The 18,753-nt window shown below is 45.1% G+C and overlaps 1 protein-coding gene across 2 annotated transcripts in view; it reads right to left on the bottom strand.

The window, feature by feature from the left end:
- ssbp2a (single stranded DNA binding protein 2a) overlaps positions 1-18,753 on the bottom strand; it is a 298,038-nt gene that overhangs the window by 52,304 nt on the left and 226,981 nt on the right. The gene's annotated exons all lie outside the window — the stretch shown is intronic.

Raw genomic sequence — 18,753 nt, 5'->3', positions numbered from 1 at the left:
TCAAGCCCCCCCCCCCCCCCCCCCCCCCCCCCCCCCCCATTCTGTCTCTCTCTGCAGGTTTGTTCCTGTCGATACAGATGCCCTGGCACGCCGGTCCAGGTTATTTTTACTCCTTGTTTTGTTGTGCCGTGCTGCACTCAGACGGCTGGCGCGGGCAACATGTCAACACTGCCTCGGCCTGCTTCCTGTGGTATTGTGCTAACTAGCTAGAAGTTACCTCCCCAAGTTACCATCCTCATCATCCTCACGCTCACCAGGCACAGAGAGACACACACAGACACAATAGGTAGGGTGTTAGCTAAGCCTGTGGCACGTCAGACCCGTGGAATGTACGCAAGCTAGCTCCTCATTGTGCCTGAATGTGGCACACCTATAGAAATACACAAATAGCTTACCGGTGAAAATGCTGGTAGTTGTCAATAAATAGAATTTGACAATTGGAATTTGACTTTTTGACAATTCTGACTATGGTGATGTTTTGGTGCCTTGTCTCTTAGCCTGCAATTACTTCCTGGTGCTGTAATCACATTAAAGTATAGGAAAAAGATGATTTCTCTGTTTGATGATATGTGTGTTACCAACAGGCCAATGTACGCACAGAGGATTTTTCATTGAAGTTTAGCTCCATGCCGGCTGATTTACAGTGGGGAGAACTGTTGGCTAGTACTGTACAGTTAAACGGAGAGATAAGCTTTACCCGACACTTTAATGTGATTACAGCAAGACAAGACACCACCGCGTCATCATGGTAAGTTCAATTGATTTTATTGATGACAATTTTAGCCGGGAAGCTATTCGTCAACTCAACTGAAATTCAGGAACTGGATTTTCATTCAGGTCAAACACAGTAGAACTTGTAACATGCAAAGCTTGTCCTATATTCAACAGATTGACATTTCAGATGAGAATGAACACATAGCACCATACGCGCTAGCAAACAGTACTTTTTACAGTAATTGAAAGTGAAAGGATCCCAACCCTGGTAGGGGGGAGGGGGGGGGGGGGTTGAAGCAGGTTTAAGAAACGTTGCGTGTGTCGAGCCATGGCACGCATGAAGAGACCAATAACAGCATGTGGTGTGAAGGTAAGACAGAGCTATGTTTGTTGTTTTCCATGAATCCACCCACTCTCTCCTCTACTCCTTTGATCTCTCTCTCTCTCTCTCTCTCTCTCTCTCTCTCTCTCTCTCTCTCTCTCTCTCTCCCCCTCTCTCTCTCTCTCTCTCCCCCTCCCCCCCTCCCTCCCCCCCTCCTGTGGTGGATTTTTGACGTCTCCAGGGATGGTTAAATGAAATACAGAGACAAGAGATTGGCCTTAAATCAGAGTGCAAACCACCAGGTTCTCCACGGACATCCAGCAGCCTAAAACAGTGTCACACTGCGAATTAGGCATTCTGAAATAATCAAACAGGAGCAGAAAGAGACAGCCGGATTACTCACGTTAAATGAATACAATACAGGTTTATTGGAAAAGAAAATAATACAGTACGCCCATACGGACGGCCTTTCAGTCTGTCAGAGTGCATATTCACAGGTCTGTCAGAGTGAAAGCGACAAAAAGCAAAGTGTCATGTGTTAAAACACAGTGGAATAGAGACGCCTTGCTCGTCTCTGATTGGGTTGGCTTTATATGGTCATTTAGGGAGTCAAATGGAATGGGCTTTTGAGGAGGGCTCGCTGCGGCCTTGGATGCAAGCGTTATCTGGCCTGCTCTGAATATAATGAATGGATAGTGTTTTAACAGTTTTTGAGAGAAGGATAACATGACTTCACGATCAACCCTGTTGTGGGGATTAAGAATGTGAAATTACCATTCACATTTAAACAGAAATCCTGACCTCACAAATAGAGGAGGGGGGAGGAGGAGGAGGAGGGAGGAGGAGGAGGAGGAGGAGGAGGAGGAGGAGGAGGAGGAGGAGGGAAGGTGGAGGAGGAGGGGATGTGAAATTACCCTTCACATTCCCCACTTTGTGCCATTTTTGGCACATCCTGGTAATTTCAACCATCAATATCACTAAACCACAGTCTCAAGACACCATACAGAACATCAAATCAATCAACATTAATACATCATAATGTCATACTTGGCTAAGTAGGACGATAATTCCAAGCAGGTAATTGCAAAATGTTGCATCCTTAGGTACAATAAAAAAATAAAAAAAAACATAATAAGGTAGAACAATAACTCTTGAGAAAGAAAGAAGAGGGGGAAAAAAGTTCAGGTGCAAATTGAAAAGGGGAGGAGTCCCAGGCCGGGGACAGATTGGTCGCTGGCGCCTTATAAAGCGCTTCTCAGTGACCCGAAGCGCCGACAGCAGTTAATAGGAAACAAATAAAATAAAATGGCAGTCTTAATATAAGTAGTATTTTCAAACTCTGAATATGTACCCATATCTAAATCAGAAATTTGACTTTTTAATATGCACACTGGCTTCCCTTGTTGTCGTCCTCAGTAGCAGTCAGGTGTCTTCCCACTCCTTCACACACAGAACGATATATATCTGTTGCAAGGAGGCTGGATGCCGTTGGCAACTATGTCAGGATCCTGTATGTGGACTTCAGCTCGGCCTTCAACACCATCCTTCCACCCATCCTGGAGCACCAGCTATCCCTGCTGCAGGTGCCGGCCTCCACTCGCAGGTGGATTACCGACTTCCTGTCCAACAGGTCTCAGCGGGTGAGGCTGGGGAAGAGCATTTCCAGCTCTAGGTCCACCAGCACCGGTTCCCCGCAGGGCTGCGTTCTATCCCCACTACTGTTCTCCCTGTACACAAACAGCTGTGCCTCTCTACACCCCTCGGTCAAACTCCTGAAATTCGCTGACGACACCACCCTGGTGGGTCTCATCTCCAGGGGGGATGAGTCGGCCTACAGGAGGGAGATCGAGAGGCTGCAGAGCTGGTGCAGCTGCAACAACCTGGAGCTCAACGCTCAAAAGACAGTGGAGATGGTAGTGGATTTCAGGAAGAAAGCAGCCCTGCCCCCTCCCATCATACTGGGAGGCACTCAGGTGACCTCCGTGGAGTCATGCCGATTCCTCGGCATGACCATCTCCCGGGATTTGAAGTGGGAGCTTAACATCACGGGCCTGCTCAAGAAGGCCCAGGGGAGGATGTTCTTCCTCCGGCAGTTGAAGAAGTATAAACTGCCAAGGACCATGATGGCCCAATTCTACACGGCCATCATTGAGTCCATCCTCACCCACTCCATCATCTCCTGGTTCCCTGCTGCAGCGGCAAAAGATCTTGCCAAGCTGCAGCGGGTGATTCGCTCCGCGGAGAGGGTGATCGGCTGTCCCCTGCCCTCCCTCAGGTCCCTGCACGACTCCAGGGCGCTGAAGAGGGCGAGAAAGATCATGGCCGACCCATCCCACCCCGGTCACAGCCTCTTCACCCTGCTCCCCTCTGGGAGAAGGCTGAGGATCCCAAAGGCTTTGAAAGCTCGACACAGACTGAGCTTCTTCCCCTCAGCCGCCAGGCTGATCAATGCCTCAGGCCCCCCCCCCCCCCCCCTCGGTACCCCCCCCCCCTCTGCCCCCAAGTGACACTGGCTAAATGACATTGACTGCACTGCACTAGTCCGTACTGGATCTCTGCACACTTCACTTTATATATATATATATGTATTTTATTTATTGATTAATCCCCCACTGCACTGTTTTCGTTTCTGTGTTGGTGTTTGTTTACTGTGAAAAAAGAAAAAATGCATACACTGTATTGCTGCAACAATTACCAATGTGTTTTACACAAATGGCTCAATAAAGGAATCTGAATCTGAATCTGAATCTGAATCTGAGTACAGTAGCAGTCAGGTGTCTTCCCACTCCTTCACACACAGAACGATATATCTGTTGTAAGGAGGCTGGATGCCGTTGAGTACAGTAGCAGTCAGGTGTCTTCCCACTCCTTCACACACAGAACGATATATCTGTTGTAAGGAGGCTGGATGCCGTTGAGTACAGTAGCAGTCATCTCCCCATAGTTGAATACAGCAGCACACCAGGTGCAGGGAGTAGGGAGGTAGGATATTCGTTGTTTGTACAGGCCGGGGCCGTCGTTGGCGTGGTGGGGTAGGTCCTACTTATGCAAAAGGGCTTGTATTGCCGACTGGGGTGCGTGGTAGGGGTTCCTGTGGATCCCAGCAGCGGTGCGTTCTTATCTTCGTGGCAGGGCGGGGCTATTGCACAGGGAGCTTAGCTGGAGTTCCTGTCCCAGTTGCCCTCCCAGGGCCTCCACTGATCCCTGGGCCCCGCTTCCGTAGCACCGGCCCTGCTGTGGTGTTGCCATATCATGCGAGATGTTGAGCAGGCGGTTCCTGTTGGACTTGGGACTGAACCTGATTAGGTTGTCGTCGTCCTCCGCGGGTTCATATGGGTATGGTGGCTGGTGTGCCGGTGGAGATGGGGCCCCTAGGTGGTGTGGTTGCCCAGGGACAGCGTGGCCCTGCAGTGGGAAGTACGGCCCTGGTGCATATTCGTTATCTTCTTTCTCCTGCGCTGAGAGAAACGCACCATCCTCCCCCTCACATTCCATAGATCTGAGTTCCACAGCATTGACTAGTACTGCATCTTGGATGTCATGCGTTGCGTTAATGAGATTGCGCCGGCCAAAGGAAAAGAAATAAAAAAACTAAAAAAACAACAACAATTTCAAACATGGTCAGTGTGTTACATGTCTGGATATACAACAGGGAGGTAGGGACTCCCTCATAGTTGTACTGGCTGGAAACAAAGAGAAAAAAAATAAAATAAAAATGTTATCAAAAGGAATGACAAATCCAACTTTAGGACGCTGGTATTACAAACGCTGTGATGGCGGAAAGACAAGTGCCTCAATAAGCTGTATAAGACAGTGTCTATGGAATTTAGAACATTTGAATAGCACTTATATATTCAAAAGTGCTTGGAATAGAGGCCTAACTGCCTCTAACTGCTGTGCAGTGGCAGAGCAGGTATAACATTGGAAAAGCTTGATAGAGATAAACACAGATAGTGACCAAAGCCTAACTGCTGACTTCACAAAGAGCGGAGGGCGAGGAGGAGGTTGGAGAGGAGGAGGGAAGGAGGAGGAGGAGGTGGAGGAGGAGGAGAAGGTTATAATTCAACCAGGGTTGAAACTTATCGTAGTGTCACCCAATCCCTTTAAGCACGTATGTAGCTTATCTTAACACAGATAGTGACCAAAGCCCACATCAAAGTTGAGCTTCTCGCAGTGTCACGTATGTAGCTTATCTTAACACAGATAGTGACCAAAGCCCATATCAAAGTTGAGCTTCTCGCAGTGTCACGTATGTAGCTTATCTTAACACAGATAGTGACCAAAGCCCACATCAAAGTTGAGCTTCTCGCAGTGTCACGTATGTAGCTTATCTTATCTTAACACAGATAGTGACCAAAGCCCACATCAAAGTTGAGCTTCTCGCAGTGTCACGTATGTAGCCCTTTAAGCACGTATGTAGCTTATCTTAACACAGATAGTGACCAAAGCCCACATCAAAGTTGAGCTTCTCGCAGTGTCACGTATGTAGCTTATCTTAACACAGATAGTGACCAAAGCCCATATCAAAGTTGAGCTTCTCGCAGTGTCACGTATGTAGCTTATCTTAACACAGATAGTGACCAAAGCCCACATCAAAGTTGAGCTTCTCGCAGTGTCACGTATGTAGCTTATCTTAACACAGATAGTGACCAAAGCCACATCAAAGTTGAGCTTCTCGCAGTGTCACGTATGTAGCTTATCTTATCTTAACACAGATAGTGACCAAAGCCCACATCAAAGTTGAGCTTCTCGCAGTGTCACGTATGTAGCTTATCTTAACACAGATAGTGACCAAAGCCCACATCAAAGTTGAGCTTCTCGCAGTGTCACGTATGTAGCCCTTTAAGCACGTATGTAGCTTATCTTAACACAGATAGTGACCAAAGCCCACATCAAAGTTGAGCTTCTCGCAGTGTCACGTATGTAGCTTATCTTAACACAGATAGTGACCAAAGCCCACATCAAAGTTGAGCTTCTCGCAGTGTCACGTATGTAGCTTATCTTATCTTAACACAGATAGTGACCAAAGCCCACATCAAAGTTGAGCTTCTCGCAGTGTCACGTATGTACGCAAGCTAGCTCCTCATTGTGCCTGAATGTGGCACACCTATAGAAATACACAAATAGCTTACCGGTGAAAATGCTGGTAGTTGTCAATAAATAGAATTTGACAATTGGAATTAGACTTTTTGACAATTCTGACTATGGTGATGTTTTGGTGCCTTGTCTCTTAGCCTGCAATTACTTCCTGGTGCTGTAATCACATTAAAGTATAGGAAAAAGATGATTTCTCTGTTTGATGATATGTGTGTTACCAACAGGCCAATGTACGCACAGAGGATTTTTCATTGAAGTTTAGCTCCATGCCGGCTGATTTACAGTGGGGAGAACTGTTGGCTAGTACTGTACAGTTAAACGGAGAGATAAGCTTTACCCGACACTTTAATGTGATTACAGCAAGACAAGACACCACCGCGTCATCATGGTAAGTTCAATTGATTTTATTGATGACAATTTTAGCCGGGAAGCTATTCGTCAACTCAACTGAAATTCAGGAACTGGATTTTCATTCAGGTCAAACACAGTAGAACTTGTAACATGCAAAGCTTGTCCTATATTCAACAGATTGACATTTCAGATGAGAATGAACACATAGCACCATACGCGCTAGCAAACAGTACTTTTTACAGTAATTGAAAGTGAAAGGATCCCAACCCTGGTAGGGGGGGGGGGGGGGGGGGGGGTTGTCGTAAATTAAATTGATCAAAATGACCCGTATAAGCATTACAGGAGGGATCAAAATCATCTAGCGGTTTCTGGAAAAGGCCATAGGAGAATTCAGTCAAAGGCTAACAGTGCAACCTTTCACCCTTCACCTAGCAGCTATAGGAAAAAGCCCAGAGTACCATAAAAATAAGAACAGATCAAATGGCAAACAAATGAAACCTCTTTCCCCACAACAAAGTGGGATGGAGGGCCCAATACTTAACTTTAAGTCAGGCCTGAAGGCCGGCACCAAAGTTCTGTTTACTTTAGCTAAACAGTCCAAACAGACCTTTCTGTATGAGGGTCGAATTCAGGGACACTTGGGTAAATCATTCGAAAAGGAAACTAGTTCACATCCCCTCTGTAAGGTCACCTTGTAACGAGCCGAAAATAGTCATGTCACTTCCTTATTGGTCAGGGAACCCAGTTCTTTCGTGTTAAGCCAATTAGGAGTCTCCGTTCTGTGACATCACGGGGCAGAGACTCGACCACTGGGCGGGGTTTGGGTGATTCCTATATTTACCACAGATCTGAGACATGGAAGAAAAAACGCACGGAGACCAGCAGACCACGTCGACGCACGGAGAGCATCATCTTGAGACGACCCCCAAAACCTACGCTGAAAACCTATCCAATCGAGACGTGCTGCAGATGCTGATTAGACATAGAAAAGTTGACAAGAACTTTAAGCTGTTTGGATCTTCCAATAAACGACGGCCAGACTGTCTTTGTACCTTTAGCGCCTGGCTCCGACTCCAAATCATTTATAAGACAATTGAACAGAACGTGTGAGTACAACAGCAGAGATACTATAGAGATCCACTATACGATCCTAAAACTTTAGTAGATAGATTCATTGAAAATACACGTCAGGGTTGAAGCAGGTTTAAGAAACGTTGCGTGTGTCGAGCCATGGCACGCATGAAGAGACCAATAACAGCATGTGGTGTGAAGGTAAGACAGAGCTATGTTTGTTGTTTTCCATGAATCCACCCACTCTCTCCTCTACTCCTTTGATCTCTCTCTCTCTCCCTCCCTCCCCCTCTCCCCCCCTCCCCCCTCTCCCTCTCTCTCTCTCTCTCTCTCTCTCTCTCTCTCTCTCTCTCTCTCTCTCCCCCTCCCCCCCCTCCCTCCCCCCTCCCCCCCTCCCTCCCCCCCTCCCCCCCTCGCGGGTCTTTCTGATGACATCGTCTGGGTGTTAAGGGGAATTCACCCACACGCTGAAGTTTCTGCTGGCTGACTTTTTAGGTCAGGCTGGATCAAGGTTTAATCACAGCTGAGAGCAGAGCAGCTATCCCCCCCCCCCCCCCCCCCTCTGCTCCGCCACCACCGACACACTCTCTCGCTACTCTCTCTCCCTGTGTCATGTCTCTTGCTCGTATCTCCCGATCACCTGGGCTTGGGAACAGAGCACAGGATGCAGTTTTCTGGTTGAGAAAGCCTTTTGATTCCATGTTCGACTCGCTCTCCAGCACAGCCTGTTATTTGTCTTAACAGGCAAACGTATAGATGGGCATTGTATTTCTCTGGTTCAGTGGTGGGGAGAGACTAGATTGTGTGTGTGTGTGTGTGTGTGTGTGTGTGTGTGTGTGTGTGTGTGTGTGTGTGTGAGTGCTCACATGTGTGTGCATGTGTGTGGGTGTGTGTGTGCATGTGTGAGTGTGCGCGCATATGTGTCTGTATGTGTGTGCTCGCATTCGTGTGTGTGTACGTGTGTGTGTGTGTGTGTGTGTGTGTGTGTGTGTGTGTGTGTGTGTGTGTGTGTGTGTATGCGTGCAAGTTTGTGTTTGTGTCTATTGTTCAGTGTGATTTTCAAAGAGTTTTAGTTCTCTCTTTCCCCCTATTCCTCCTATCACTCTGGATTACCCAGAATGCCTTTCACTCCCTGGCAGCCTGGAGGTCTGCTGAGTTTTCCGTCGCACTGAGAGAGAGAGAGAGAGAGAGAGAGAGAGAGAGAGAGAGAGAGAGAGAGAGAGAGAGAGAGAGAGAGAGAGAGAGAGAGAGAAGAAAGGAGAACGAAGCAGATATCATGTGCATGTGTGTGCGTGTTTGTTTGTGTGTGTGCATGTCTGTGTTTGCGTTGTTTGAATGTTTGTGTGTGTGTGTGTGTGTGAGAGAGAGAGAGAGAGAGAGAGAGAGAGAGAGAGAGAGAGAGAGAGAGAGAGAGAGAGAGAGAGAGAGAGAGAGAGAGAGAGAGAGAGAGAGACTGAGAACAGGGGGAGGGAAATTCTACCTGACCTGCTGACAAAGCAGCATTTTCTAAATAAAGCAGCAAGAAAAAAACAAAAAAACACTACGCCAGGATGCTTATTGCTTATTAACAGCGGAGGAGTGCTGCCGAGTGCTTCCGCGTTTTCCCTGATTGGCTGCGACACGCCCCGCGGCAGGCGCGGCAGAGCTTGCGGCATTATGTAGCCGTAATCCGCGATGATTTTCATTCGAAGCTTAGCTCACCTGGCAGTGCTGCGGTCCTGCGGCCCGTTGGTGACAAGGCATGGTTAAGGTTAAGGTTAAGGTTAGGCATTGTTTCGGAGTTGGTTAAGGTTAGAAGGGTTAAGTTTAGGCGCTGTTAAGGAGCTGGTTAAGGTTAGAGTTTGTCTTAGAGAATGGCAATATTCTTTCTATGGTTAAGGTTAATGTTAGGCATGGTTAAGGTTAAGGTTAAGGTTAGGCATTGTTTCGGAGTTGGTTAAGGTTAGAAGGGTTAAGTTTAGGCGCTGTTAAGGAGCTGGTTAAGGTTAGCGTTTGTCTTAGAGAATGGCAATAGACAGCCTATTTCCGCACTGCCGCTCTCTCGCGCTGCCGCGGTCACATGGTCACATTGTCACATTCTTGCACTCCTCCGCTGTTAATAAGCAACACGCCGCCAGGATATCTCCCCCTCCCCCACCAGCACCCCCTGCATGTGCAGAACAAAAACAATATCCCTGCTTTTAGTATCTAGACAGTCTGTCTCTACCAACACAATCACACTGGTTCCAGTTCCTCAACTAAACTCAACTTAACTGATCTGAACTTAAAGGAACTGAACTGAACTGAACCGAACATAACTGAGCAGAGCAGAGCACATCAGAGCAGAACATAACAGAGTAGAACAGAACAGAACAGAGCAGAACATAAAATAACAGAGCAGAGCAGAGCAGAGTAGAACAGAAAATTACTTTTTACTTCTAATTTTACTATGTTTTTATTTCATACTTATCATAGTCTCTGGAGCGCAACAGTAAGAAGCATTTTGTACAAAAGTATTCTGTACTTCTGTATGACAACTATTAAAGAAACTAAACTAAAGTTACACAACACAACATAACAATAGCCCCTCTGGAGTCAATCAAGCACTAAGAGCTGGTGGTGGACAAGTTACATCTGGGGTCATGGAGGCTTAGAGCTACTGAACAACACACCTGGGTCACACACAGGACCGTCAGCTATTGTTTGTGGCTGATGGACATGCAAACAAAAATGTGTCAAATTCTGTCTTTGTCACTTGTTTAGATTAGCAAAACTGCTTTTGACTATAACACTTGTTAAAGTTAGATGTTATGTATGATTGCAAGTAACTGTCTAACTGTGTCTAACTGTTTCCACAAGAGGGCGTTATAGGCGGAGCTGCTAATGCTGCCGCCAGGTAATGGGTATAAAAGGAGTCGTTAACTCCCCCTCTGTCTCTTCCACCGTCGCTCTCATAGGAGAAGGACTCTCATGTACTGCTGTGTACCAATGTGAAATAAACCACGCCGTTTAATGGCTAAAGAGAGAAACCATGCCTCATGAACATATTATTGTCGCCCCATAGCTGACTCTGTCAACAACACTATTTCTGACATGGCGATAATTTTTCAGTGTCAGTGTTCTGCATCAAATCTATACTTCAACTGTGTGTAAGGATGACTTGGAGAAATCATTCCAATAATGCTACTGAAGGAAATCGAGGTTTTTCAATGTATGTAATGTATATATTGGGGAAGACGACAGCATCTAAAGGGGCCAGGTCAGAGAGGTAAATGTGCATTGGTGGTGGTGGAAGCAGTTTAGAGGCAAGCAGCAGTCAGTGTTGTAGCAGCGAGCAGGGTGTCTGCATTCCATCAGCCCATAACAACTGATAAGAACAGCAGCAGGCAGGAATGGTCAGAGAGAGAGAGTTTGACATTATTAGAAACGGCAGTTTAATGTGTGTTAAAGGTTAAAAGCAGTTGCCATGGCAGCATCACATAGTAACGAGGAAAGGATCTTCTATGACGAAGATCATATAACTAAGGTTTCTTCCGGGTAAGGGCAGACTAATAGAAGATCTAGACACGAAGCTGACGCGAGCGGACGTGGATCAGAGACGTTCATCTCTCTCTCACCCTCGCCGGTGGGGGAGGGGAGATGACACATCATCATTAGCTTCGGCTAACGGGAGAAGGGTTGTGGCTAACGACGAGGCCTTAGCCACCATTGGACTAAACAGCAGAAGACGATAGAATAATGAATTTAGTGTTCCATCAAAGACTTTTTCAAGGACAATACGAAATGGGTAACATCTGAGGTAGGGATGTCCCGATCAAATTTGTTTGCTCCCGATCTGATCCCGATCATGTGATTTTGAGTATCTAACGATACCGATCTTTCCCGATCCGATCCAATAATTTTTTTTTTAAATATATATATATATATATATTTTTTTTTATCCCAGTTTCACCCTGAATGTTGACGTTATTCAGGTGAAAAGTTAACTTCATTCAAGCGAGGCATTGCAATCCTTGACATAAATCATTTGATGTATAATTAAATCAAAGGAAATGCGTTTGGGTCTGAGAGTGTGGCTGGTCTGCCGTTCTGCAGCTGGATACTATTGGTTTGTTTTGGCAAAATTCTTCTGCTCTGTGTGACAATAAATTAATTAATGATGATATGCAATTTAAAACCAAAACGAAGGCCTCAGTATGAGTTTAAGACGTGAACATGGTCATGTTTGTTGAAAAAAATAAAATAAAAAAAATCAATTTTTTTTTTAGTTTTTTTTTTATCCCGATCTTCGGAAAATCACGTGATCGGCCCCGATCCCGATCACGTGATCGGATCGGGACATCCCTAATCTGAGGCTTTGTTTATGGAATAAACAACGTTTTCCAAAAAAGGTATTACGCTGTCAAGTGTCGATTTCTTATGAAGGTGGTGAATTATTATGATTACGGATTGCATTAAAGGGGGATGACAAAGATTGTACAGCCAGTATGAGACGTCAGAGAGATAAAACACAACGCAGAGTCAACGGATACAGAGGTGATAAGTGACACAAGCCAACAGATGAAGAGGTGATACTGGCTGATTGATCGAAATCTAACACTACAGAGCTTATTGTATGCTACTGCTACTGCTACCACTACAAGGACATAGCTCCATATGTCCCCTGTTTCATGTCCCCTGTTTCTGGTGATGCCAACCCACTCACCTATGTAGGACACTGTACACAGCTTGTAATTAGTGCCTCAGATATTCACACTAGAACCAGCTACTGATAGGTCATTTAAATACGAGCCAGAGATAAGCCTATCCCAGCTACCACTGGAAGAAAGTGTAGCTTACTCTATAACCTATGATTTAGTGGCAGCCCAGCAACATAACCTGGGATCATTCATGTTTGTCTTCTAATTTATAACCTCACTGTTGTAATCACTGGTGGTGACTGTACTGATGACATCACTGAGTCTTGTGAAATGTCATTTTCACATAATTGAATCATCATGAGGGGCTTGTTTGTCATGACTGTACTGATCACCTGACATGATCCCTGACATGACAAACAAGCCCCTCTTGATGATGCAACCATAAACAGCATGGGGTCTGATACAATACACAGCAGCAGTCTCCCAAAACCAGATGTTCCTTTCTGCCTTCACCCTGATGCATCACAGAGGTTTATGTAAACATAAGATTAACAGCCCAAAGTGCTGTGTGTGTTTTATCATAGGGTTAGGGTTAGGGTTTATTAACGTCAAAACGCCATCAATTGTCTGCAAGAGAAACACAGTTGGACTTGGGCACAAGAACTTAGGCACTAGCCAGTAGACCCTCCTGTATTTGCCCCCCCCTGGTCAGACACAGTTGGGAATAAATCCATAGGAAAATCTTCAGGTCCAGAGATTAAAGGTGCCTTGCAATGTAGAAGGCCATGTGCGTGAGGCTATGCATTTATTCATGTGGATGACGCAGATTCTTGAAAATCTATTTGATCACTTTTATTCTCGCTCGCCTATTGAGTAAGGCTGTAGACTGTGGCTACCTGTGTCAATACAACACAGGTGCATTGATTATTTCTGGCACGTGATAGTGCTCCTGCTCTTCAAATGTATGCTTCAGAAGTATTATAAATGTAGTCTTGGTCCTCAAAGAGCAGCCTGACACCTGGGAGGAATGGTGGCATTGACAGCGGATGACAGGGACAGCAGTGGTCACTAGCTTATGTGTAGATGACCTTAGATAGAGATAAGACTGCTGAATTTAGTTCTACCAATTATATCTTGTGAAAGTGAAATAAACTAAGCTACACTAGACTAAACAATCAGATGGTCCAAGATCCGCCCTCTGATCAACAACTGAGACTGCGGTCAAGCTGACTGTACTGACAGGAATGCTAACACTATGCACTGGTTAGGTCCATCCAAATGCTAGGGCAAATACTACATAAAGGCTGAGGATTTGTAGACCTGGATTTGTAGAGCTGGTATCTCTAAAGACTGCGAGAGCAGATCAATGCTAGTGTGTTCTGTAATTAATTTTATTTTTATTTATTTTATTTTATTTATTTATCCTTTATTTATCCAGGAATGTCCCATTGAGATACAAGATCTCTTCTTCCAGGGAGTCTTGACCAACATGGCACACAACAAGTTTCAACATAAAACAGGGCATTAAACAAAAAAAGCATCAGGTAAAACAGTTACATGTTTCGAGAAGGGCTAATCGTAGCATACCTTTAAAAGCATTCACAGTAGGAAGTGCCTCTAGACAAAGTTTTACTTGCAGCGTATTCCATAAAAAGGGAGCATAGTGGGAGAATGCAGCTTTACCAAGCTCTGACTGCATCAAAGGAACATTTAAAAGCATCCCATTTGCTGCTCGTCTGGTATTAAAAAAGCAAGTATAAAAGGACAGAAGTCTGGAGATATATAAGGGCAGCTTACCTAGCAATGACTTAAGGATAAAAATCAACATGTGTGATTGTCTTCTTTGGTACAGAGAGGACCATCCTAAGGACTGATACAGAGTGCAGTGGTGGGTGCGAGAGCCTGCACCCGTTACAAAACGTATGGCAGTATGGTACGCAGAATCCAGCTTTTTAAGCAGGGAGGAAGGAGCATGCATATAGATCACATCGCCATAGTCTAATACAGACAGAAAGGAACTCTGCACAATTCTCTTCCTGGCTTCAGACGGGAAACATTTCTTTAGACGGAAGAAAAATCCCAGTTTAGGTCTAAGTTTTCTCAGTAGGTTCCCAATATGAACATCAAAGGCCATCTTGTCATCAATCCATATGCCCAGATATTTGTAGGCTGTTACTTTGTCAAGGCATGTCCCTTCCAGTGTCAGAATCGGAGGGACAGCTGTATTAGCTCGAGAGCGAGAGAAGGTCATGTACTTGGTCTTTTTTGCATTAAGGACCAGTCTTAGCCTGTAATGAGACCTGACCCCTTCCCACCAGTTTCCTTTATCTCCTGATTTGTAGGATAATGATACACATTGAAATGTACAGTTCTGTTCCATTAGAAACAAGTGAACATAATGTTCCTCTTAAAAGATAACAAGTAATAGTCCAACAAAACACACTGGTGTGCCAGCCTGCCAGGTTCTTTAATAGATCTGAGCTGAAACATGGCTTATGGGAGTTATTGAAAAAGAATACCAGTCTCTCACATTTGCTGATAATCATGTTGACATTAAGATCACTGCGGTTTCATTCATTACAATGAAGTACAGTTATAACAAATTACTCAAGGCACTCAAGCTCCGGGTTTCCAGCACTTAACCTTTATCAGACACAGTGTGATAAACTGATAATGACATTAGTTTAGTTTAGACAACATTTACACTCCACATTTTTTCTCATGAGGCTGAAAGAGAGGAAGAATTATGAGAATTGTGTGTGTGTGTGTGTGTGTGTGTGTGTGTGTGTGTGTGTGTGTGTGTGTGTGTGTGTGTACATGCAGGTACTGTATTAATCCGTGTGCCTGCATTTGTGTACATGCATACTTATTGTAAATGTAATGTAATTTGTTTGTGTGAGAGCCTCTCTGACATCTTGCACCATGTGCCAATTAACTCTTAACTTAATATATCACTGCTTAAGTGAGTCACTCCTAAAGGTGCATTTTCAGTGATTGCAACAAGGTCTGGAAGCTTTCTGCATTCTATTCAAGTTCTGTGTAGAGCAGGGGATGCAGTGCACGATGGACGCGGTACAGCTAGTTGGGGGAGGGGTGGCGTGAAGTAGACTTGACTTTTACCCGACTCACGAAATTCAGATCAAACTGTCTAACTCGGCGTTGCAGATGAAATAGGAATCAAGACTGAGCAACTGCATTGCCCATTTCTCGACTAAAATGTTTTCAGAAACATATTTTAGTGAACTGTTCAGGTGGAAAAAGAGATGGTGGCGAGCCACCGTATTTTTCATGTTTCATTCAAAATGCTCTCAAACTGAAATGAAGCGATAAAAAACCAATCTGCCTTGACAGCACTGACTGGAAAAGGATTCTTTGATAAGCGACGGGCAGATTAGACACATAGCCATAATTTAAAACATAGATTAGGTGATATTAAGCGTAACATTGGCGCCGATGGTGGCATTGAAGCGCTACCTCTGGCGCCACCTCGTGGCATTCAAAGTGTTAATTGCGTATTATACTCATGATCACTGTATAGATACTCGACCCGGAACCGGAACCTCAATAGGATTGTTAACGTAATAGAATAGAGTCTTCCAGGCCTTGACGGAGCATTGTGATGGGGTTGGAGCATATTTTCCTAACAGACTTAAAGTCTTTGATAAATAGTAGGTTCCATAGGGGGGACTTAGATTGCAAGGATTCAATGTCTAGCCTGATTGATAGTGGGTCTGATCTGAACCAGCCGACAAGTACCCTAAGGTGTGCTGCTAGTTGGTAATGTCTAATATTAGGTAAGTCTAGACCCCCATCTTCACTATCCATCTGTAATTTGGCCATTTTCAGACGCGGTTTCTTCCCATTCCAAATGAATGAGCTTAGCCAGCCTTCTAGCACCTTGATAACCTTGTTTGTCAGCAGCACTGGGATCATTTGGAGAGGGTAGAATAGTCTGGGGAGTACGTTCATTTTGACAAGGGCTATCCTACCCAGCCAGGAGATTGGTAAAGGGGCCTGTTACATCCCGATGTATGTGCTTCTCCAGTGTGTCTTGTTCTCCATTTTGTTTCCTCCCTCCAGCCAGAACCCGTCCTCCACCATTGGTCCCTGCTAGGCCTGCCCTTCCATTAGCAGCACAGCACCGATTGGTGGATGGGTTTCAAGACTCCAAGACTCAATCAGTAACCATCACCCACCACCCAATCATGGATCACCACACACCTGTTAAAACATGGCTTCTCACTTCAGTCACTCTCTCTCTCTGGCATGAGGCTAGGCATGGTGACATTTTGTGAGATTGTACTTTGATAATATCCCATTTTGTTTATATTGTGTGTGTATGGCCGCAGAGAGACCATTGTTACCTATAGATTGTTTTGTTATATGTTTCCATTTTGGTGTGTATCATTAATGTGTTTTTCTCTCTTTTCAGGAAGCACAGATGGGGTGAGCTGCCATTTCATTTGGATATTGTTTTCTCCTGTTTTGGTTAGGTAAGGGTAGTTTAGGCATTGTCATTTCTTTTACCATAGATTAGGTTGGTTTATTTGAAGAATAGTGGTGTTTGTTTGTTGTTTTGGCCTGGGCTCACCCTTGAGCTACATGTGCTTCCTTTGCATTTATTAATAAATATCATTGTGTTTACAAACATGGTCTATCATTTCTTTCAACCAACTGTTATGTTACAGCCCTTTACCCTTAGACCCACAGGGGTTGTAACAGGGCCCATCTAACTAAGTCTGTCCTTATGGTGTCTAAAAGGGGGGGAAAGTTGGCCTTAAACAATGTATCATAGGTGGGTGTCACAAATACTCCTAAGTAAACAAAGCCGAAGGGCGACCAGCGAAATGGGAAGGGCTCGGGCAGGATCGGAATGGATTTAAGTGTCCCAAGTGGCATTGCTTCGGATTTGGAAAAGTTAATTTTGTACCCCGAGAAGGTTCCAAATGTGGAAATCATGCGGGTTAGACATGGAATGGAAGAGTCAGGTTTAGATATAAAGATCAGTATGTCGTCCACGTAAAGAGTGATTTTGTGCCCCTCTCGCCCACTCTAATACCTGAGATCGCGGCTGACTGCCTGATGGCCTGAGCGAGTGGTTCTATGGCCATGTCAAATAGTAAAGGGCTAAGAGGGTCCCCTTGGGGGTTCCCCCGTTGTAGAGGAAAGTTGTTAGACCTAAGCCCGTTAGTCAAAACTGCCAAAATCCGTGAATTGTAAAGAATCTTGACCCAGTCAATAAAAGTGTCTCCTAGGCCAAATTCAGCGAGGGTTAGAAACAAATACGGCCATTTTACGCGGTCGAATGCCTTCTCCGCGTCGAGAGACAGAACCACCGCGGGGTGGTCTATCTCACGAGTCATTTGGATGATATTAAGGAGCCGTCTCATGTTGTCTGTAGAGTTCCTACCCTTAATAAAACCAGTCTGATCTTCGTTAATAATGAAAGGGAGCACTTTTTCTAGGCGCATGGACAGGATCTTGGAGAGCAATTTTTGGTCAGAATTAAGTAGGGCTATAGGCCTATAGGAGGCGCACTTTTCAGGGCATTTACCCTTTTTAAGGAGAAGGCAAATATTAGCCTCCCGTAGGGACTGGGGTAATATCCCAACCTCAGAGGAGTGATTAAGCATTGCCAGCAGGGGATCCAAGAGAATATGACTGAATTCCTTATAGAATTCGCATCCGAAACCGTCCGGGCCCAGAGCCTTACCAGATGGCATAGCCTTAAGGGCGCACAGAGCTTCTTCCTTCGTAATTGGGGCGTTAAGGAGCAAGTTCTGATCTTTCGATACCTTAGGGAGGTGCAAGTCAGCGAAAAAAGGTTGCATGTCAGAGAGAGCACCATCGGGTCGTTCAGTCCTATAGAGTTGGGCATAGAAAGAGGCAAACTCTTTATTAATAGTTTTGGTGTCAAAGGACCTGACCCCGTTTGAGTCCGAGATTGAGGCTATTATTTTGGTGTCAGCCCTCTTTTTTGCCAAGTTAGCTAGGCACTTGCCAGGCTTGTCACCGTGTTCGTACATTCTCTATCTGGCAAATTTAAGAGAGTATTCGGCGTCCTGGATCAGAAGAGTGTTTAACGCAGTTCTGGTGGCCGTAAGCTCTATAAGCACAGCCGGGGCTGGGTTTGAGACATGTTTATTCTCAAGGTCGGCTAGTTTGGATTCAAGAAGTTTACATTGTTCATTTTTCTTGCGTTTCTTGGATGATATGTAAGACATAATAAGTCCGCGAGAGAAGACCTTGGATGTTTCCCAGAGCAGAGACGGGTTATCCGTAGAATGCGAGTTAATTGAGTAGAACATTTAAAATTCCGATTCGAAATAGGAGACAAACCTATCATCCTTGAGGAGGTATGGGTTAAGACGCCAACGTCTCGACAGCGCCCTCTCTTCTGACAAGGAGTAGACCAGATATATAGGGGCGTGATCCGATAAAACAATACTTCCGATTGTGCAGGACGATACTAGAAAGAGCTTAGAGGAAGGGATGAAGAAATAGTCTATCCTACTGTTGCTCTTATGTGGGCCGCTAAAAAAGGTGAACTTCAGTTCGGAAGGGTTCTCCAGACATCTG

This window comes from Notolepis coatsorum (genome assembly GCF_963971535.1).
Source record: "Notolepis coatsorum genome assembly, chromosome: 1".
In the NCBI taxonomy this organism is placed as follows: domain Eukaryota; kingdom Metazoa; phylum Chordata; class Actinopteri; order Aulopiformes; family Paralepididae; genus Notolepis; species Notolepis coatsorum.
The sequence above is the reverse complement of the archived record's forward strand: the minus strand, read 5'-3'. Positions and strand labels throughout refer to the sequence as shown.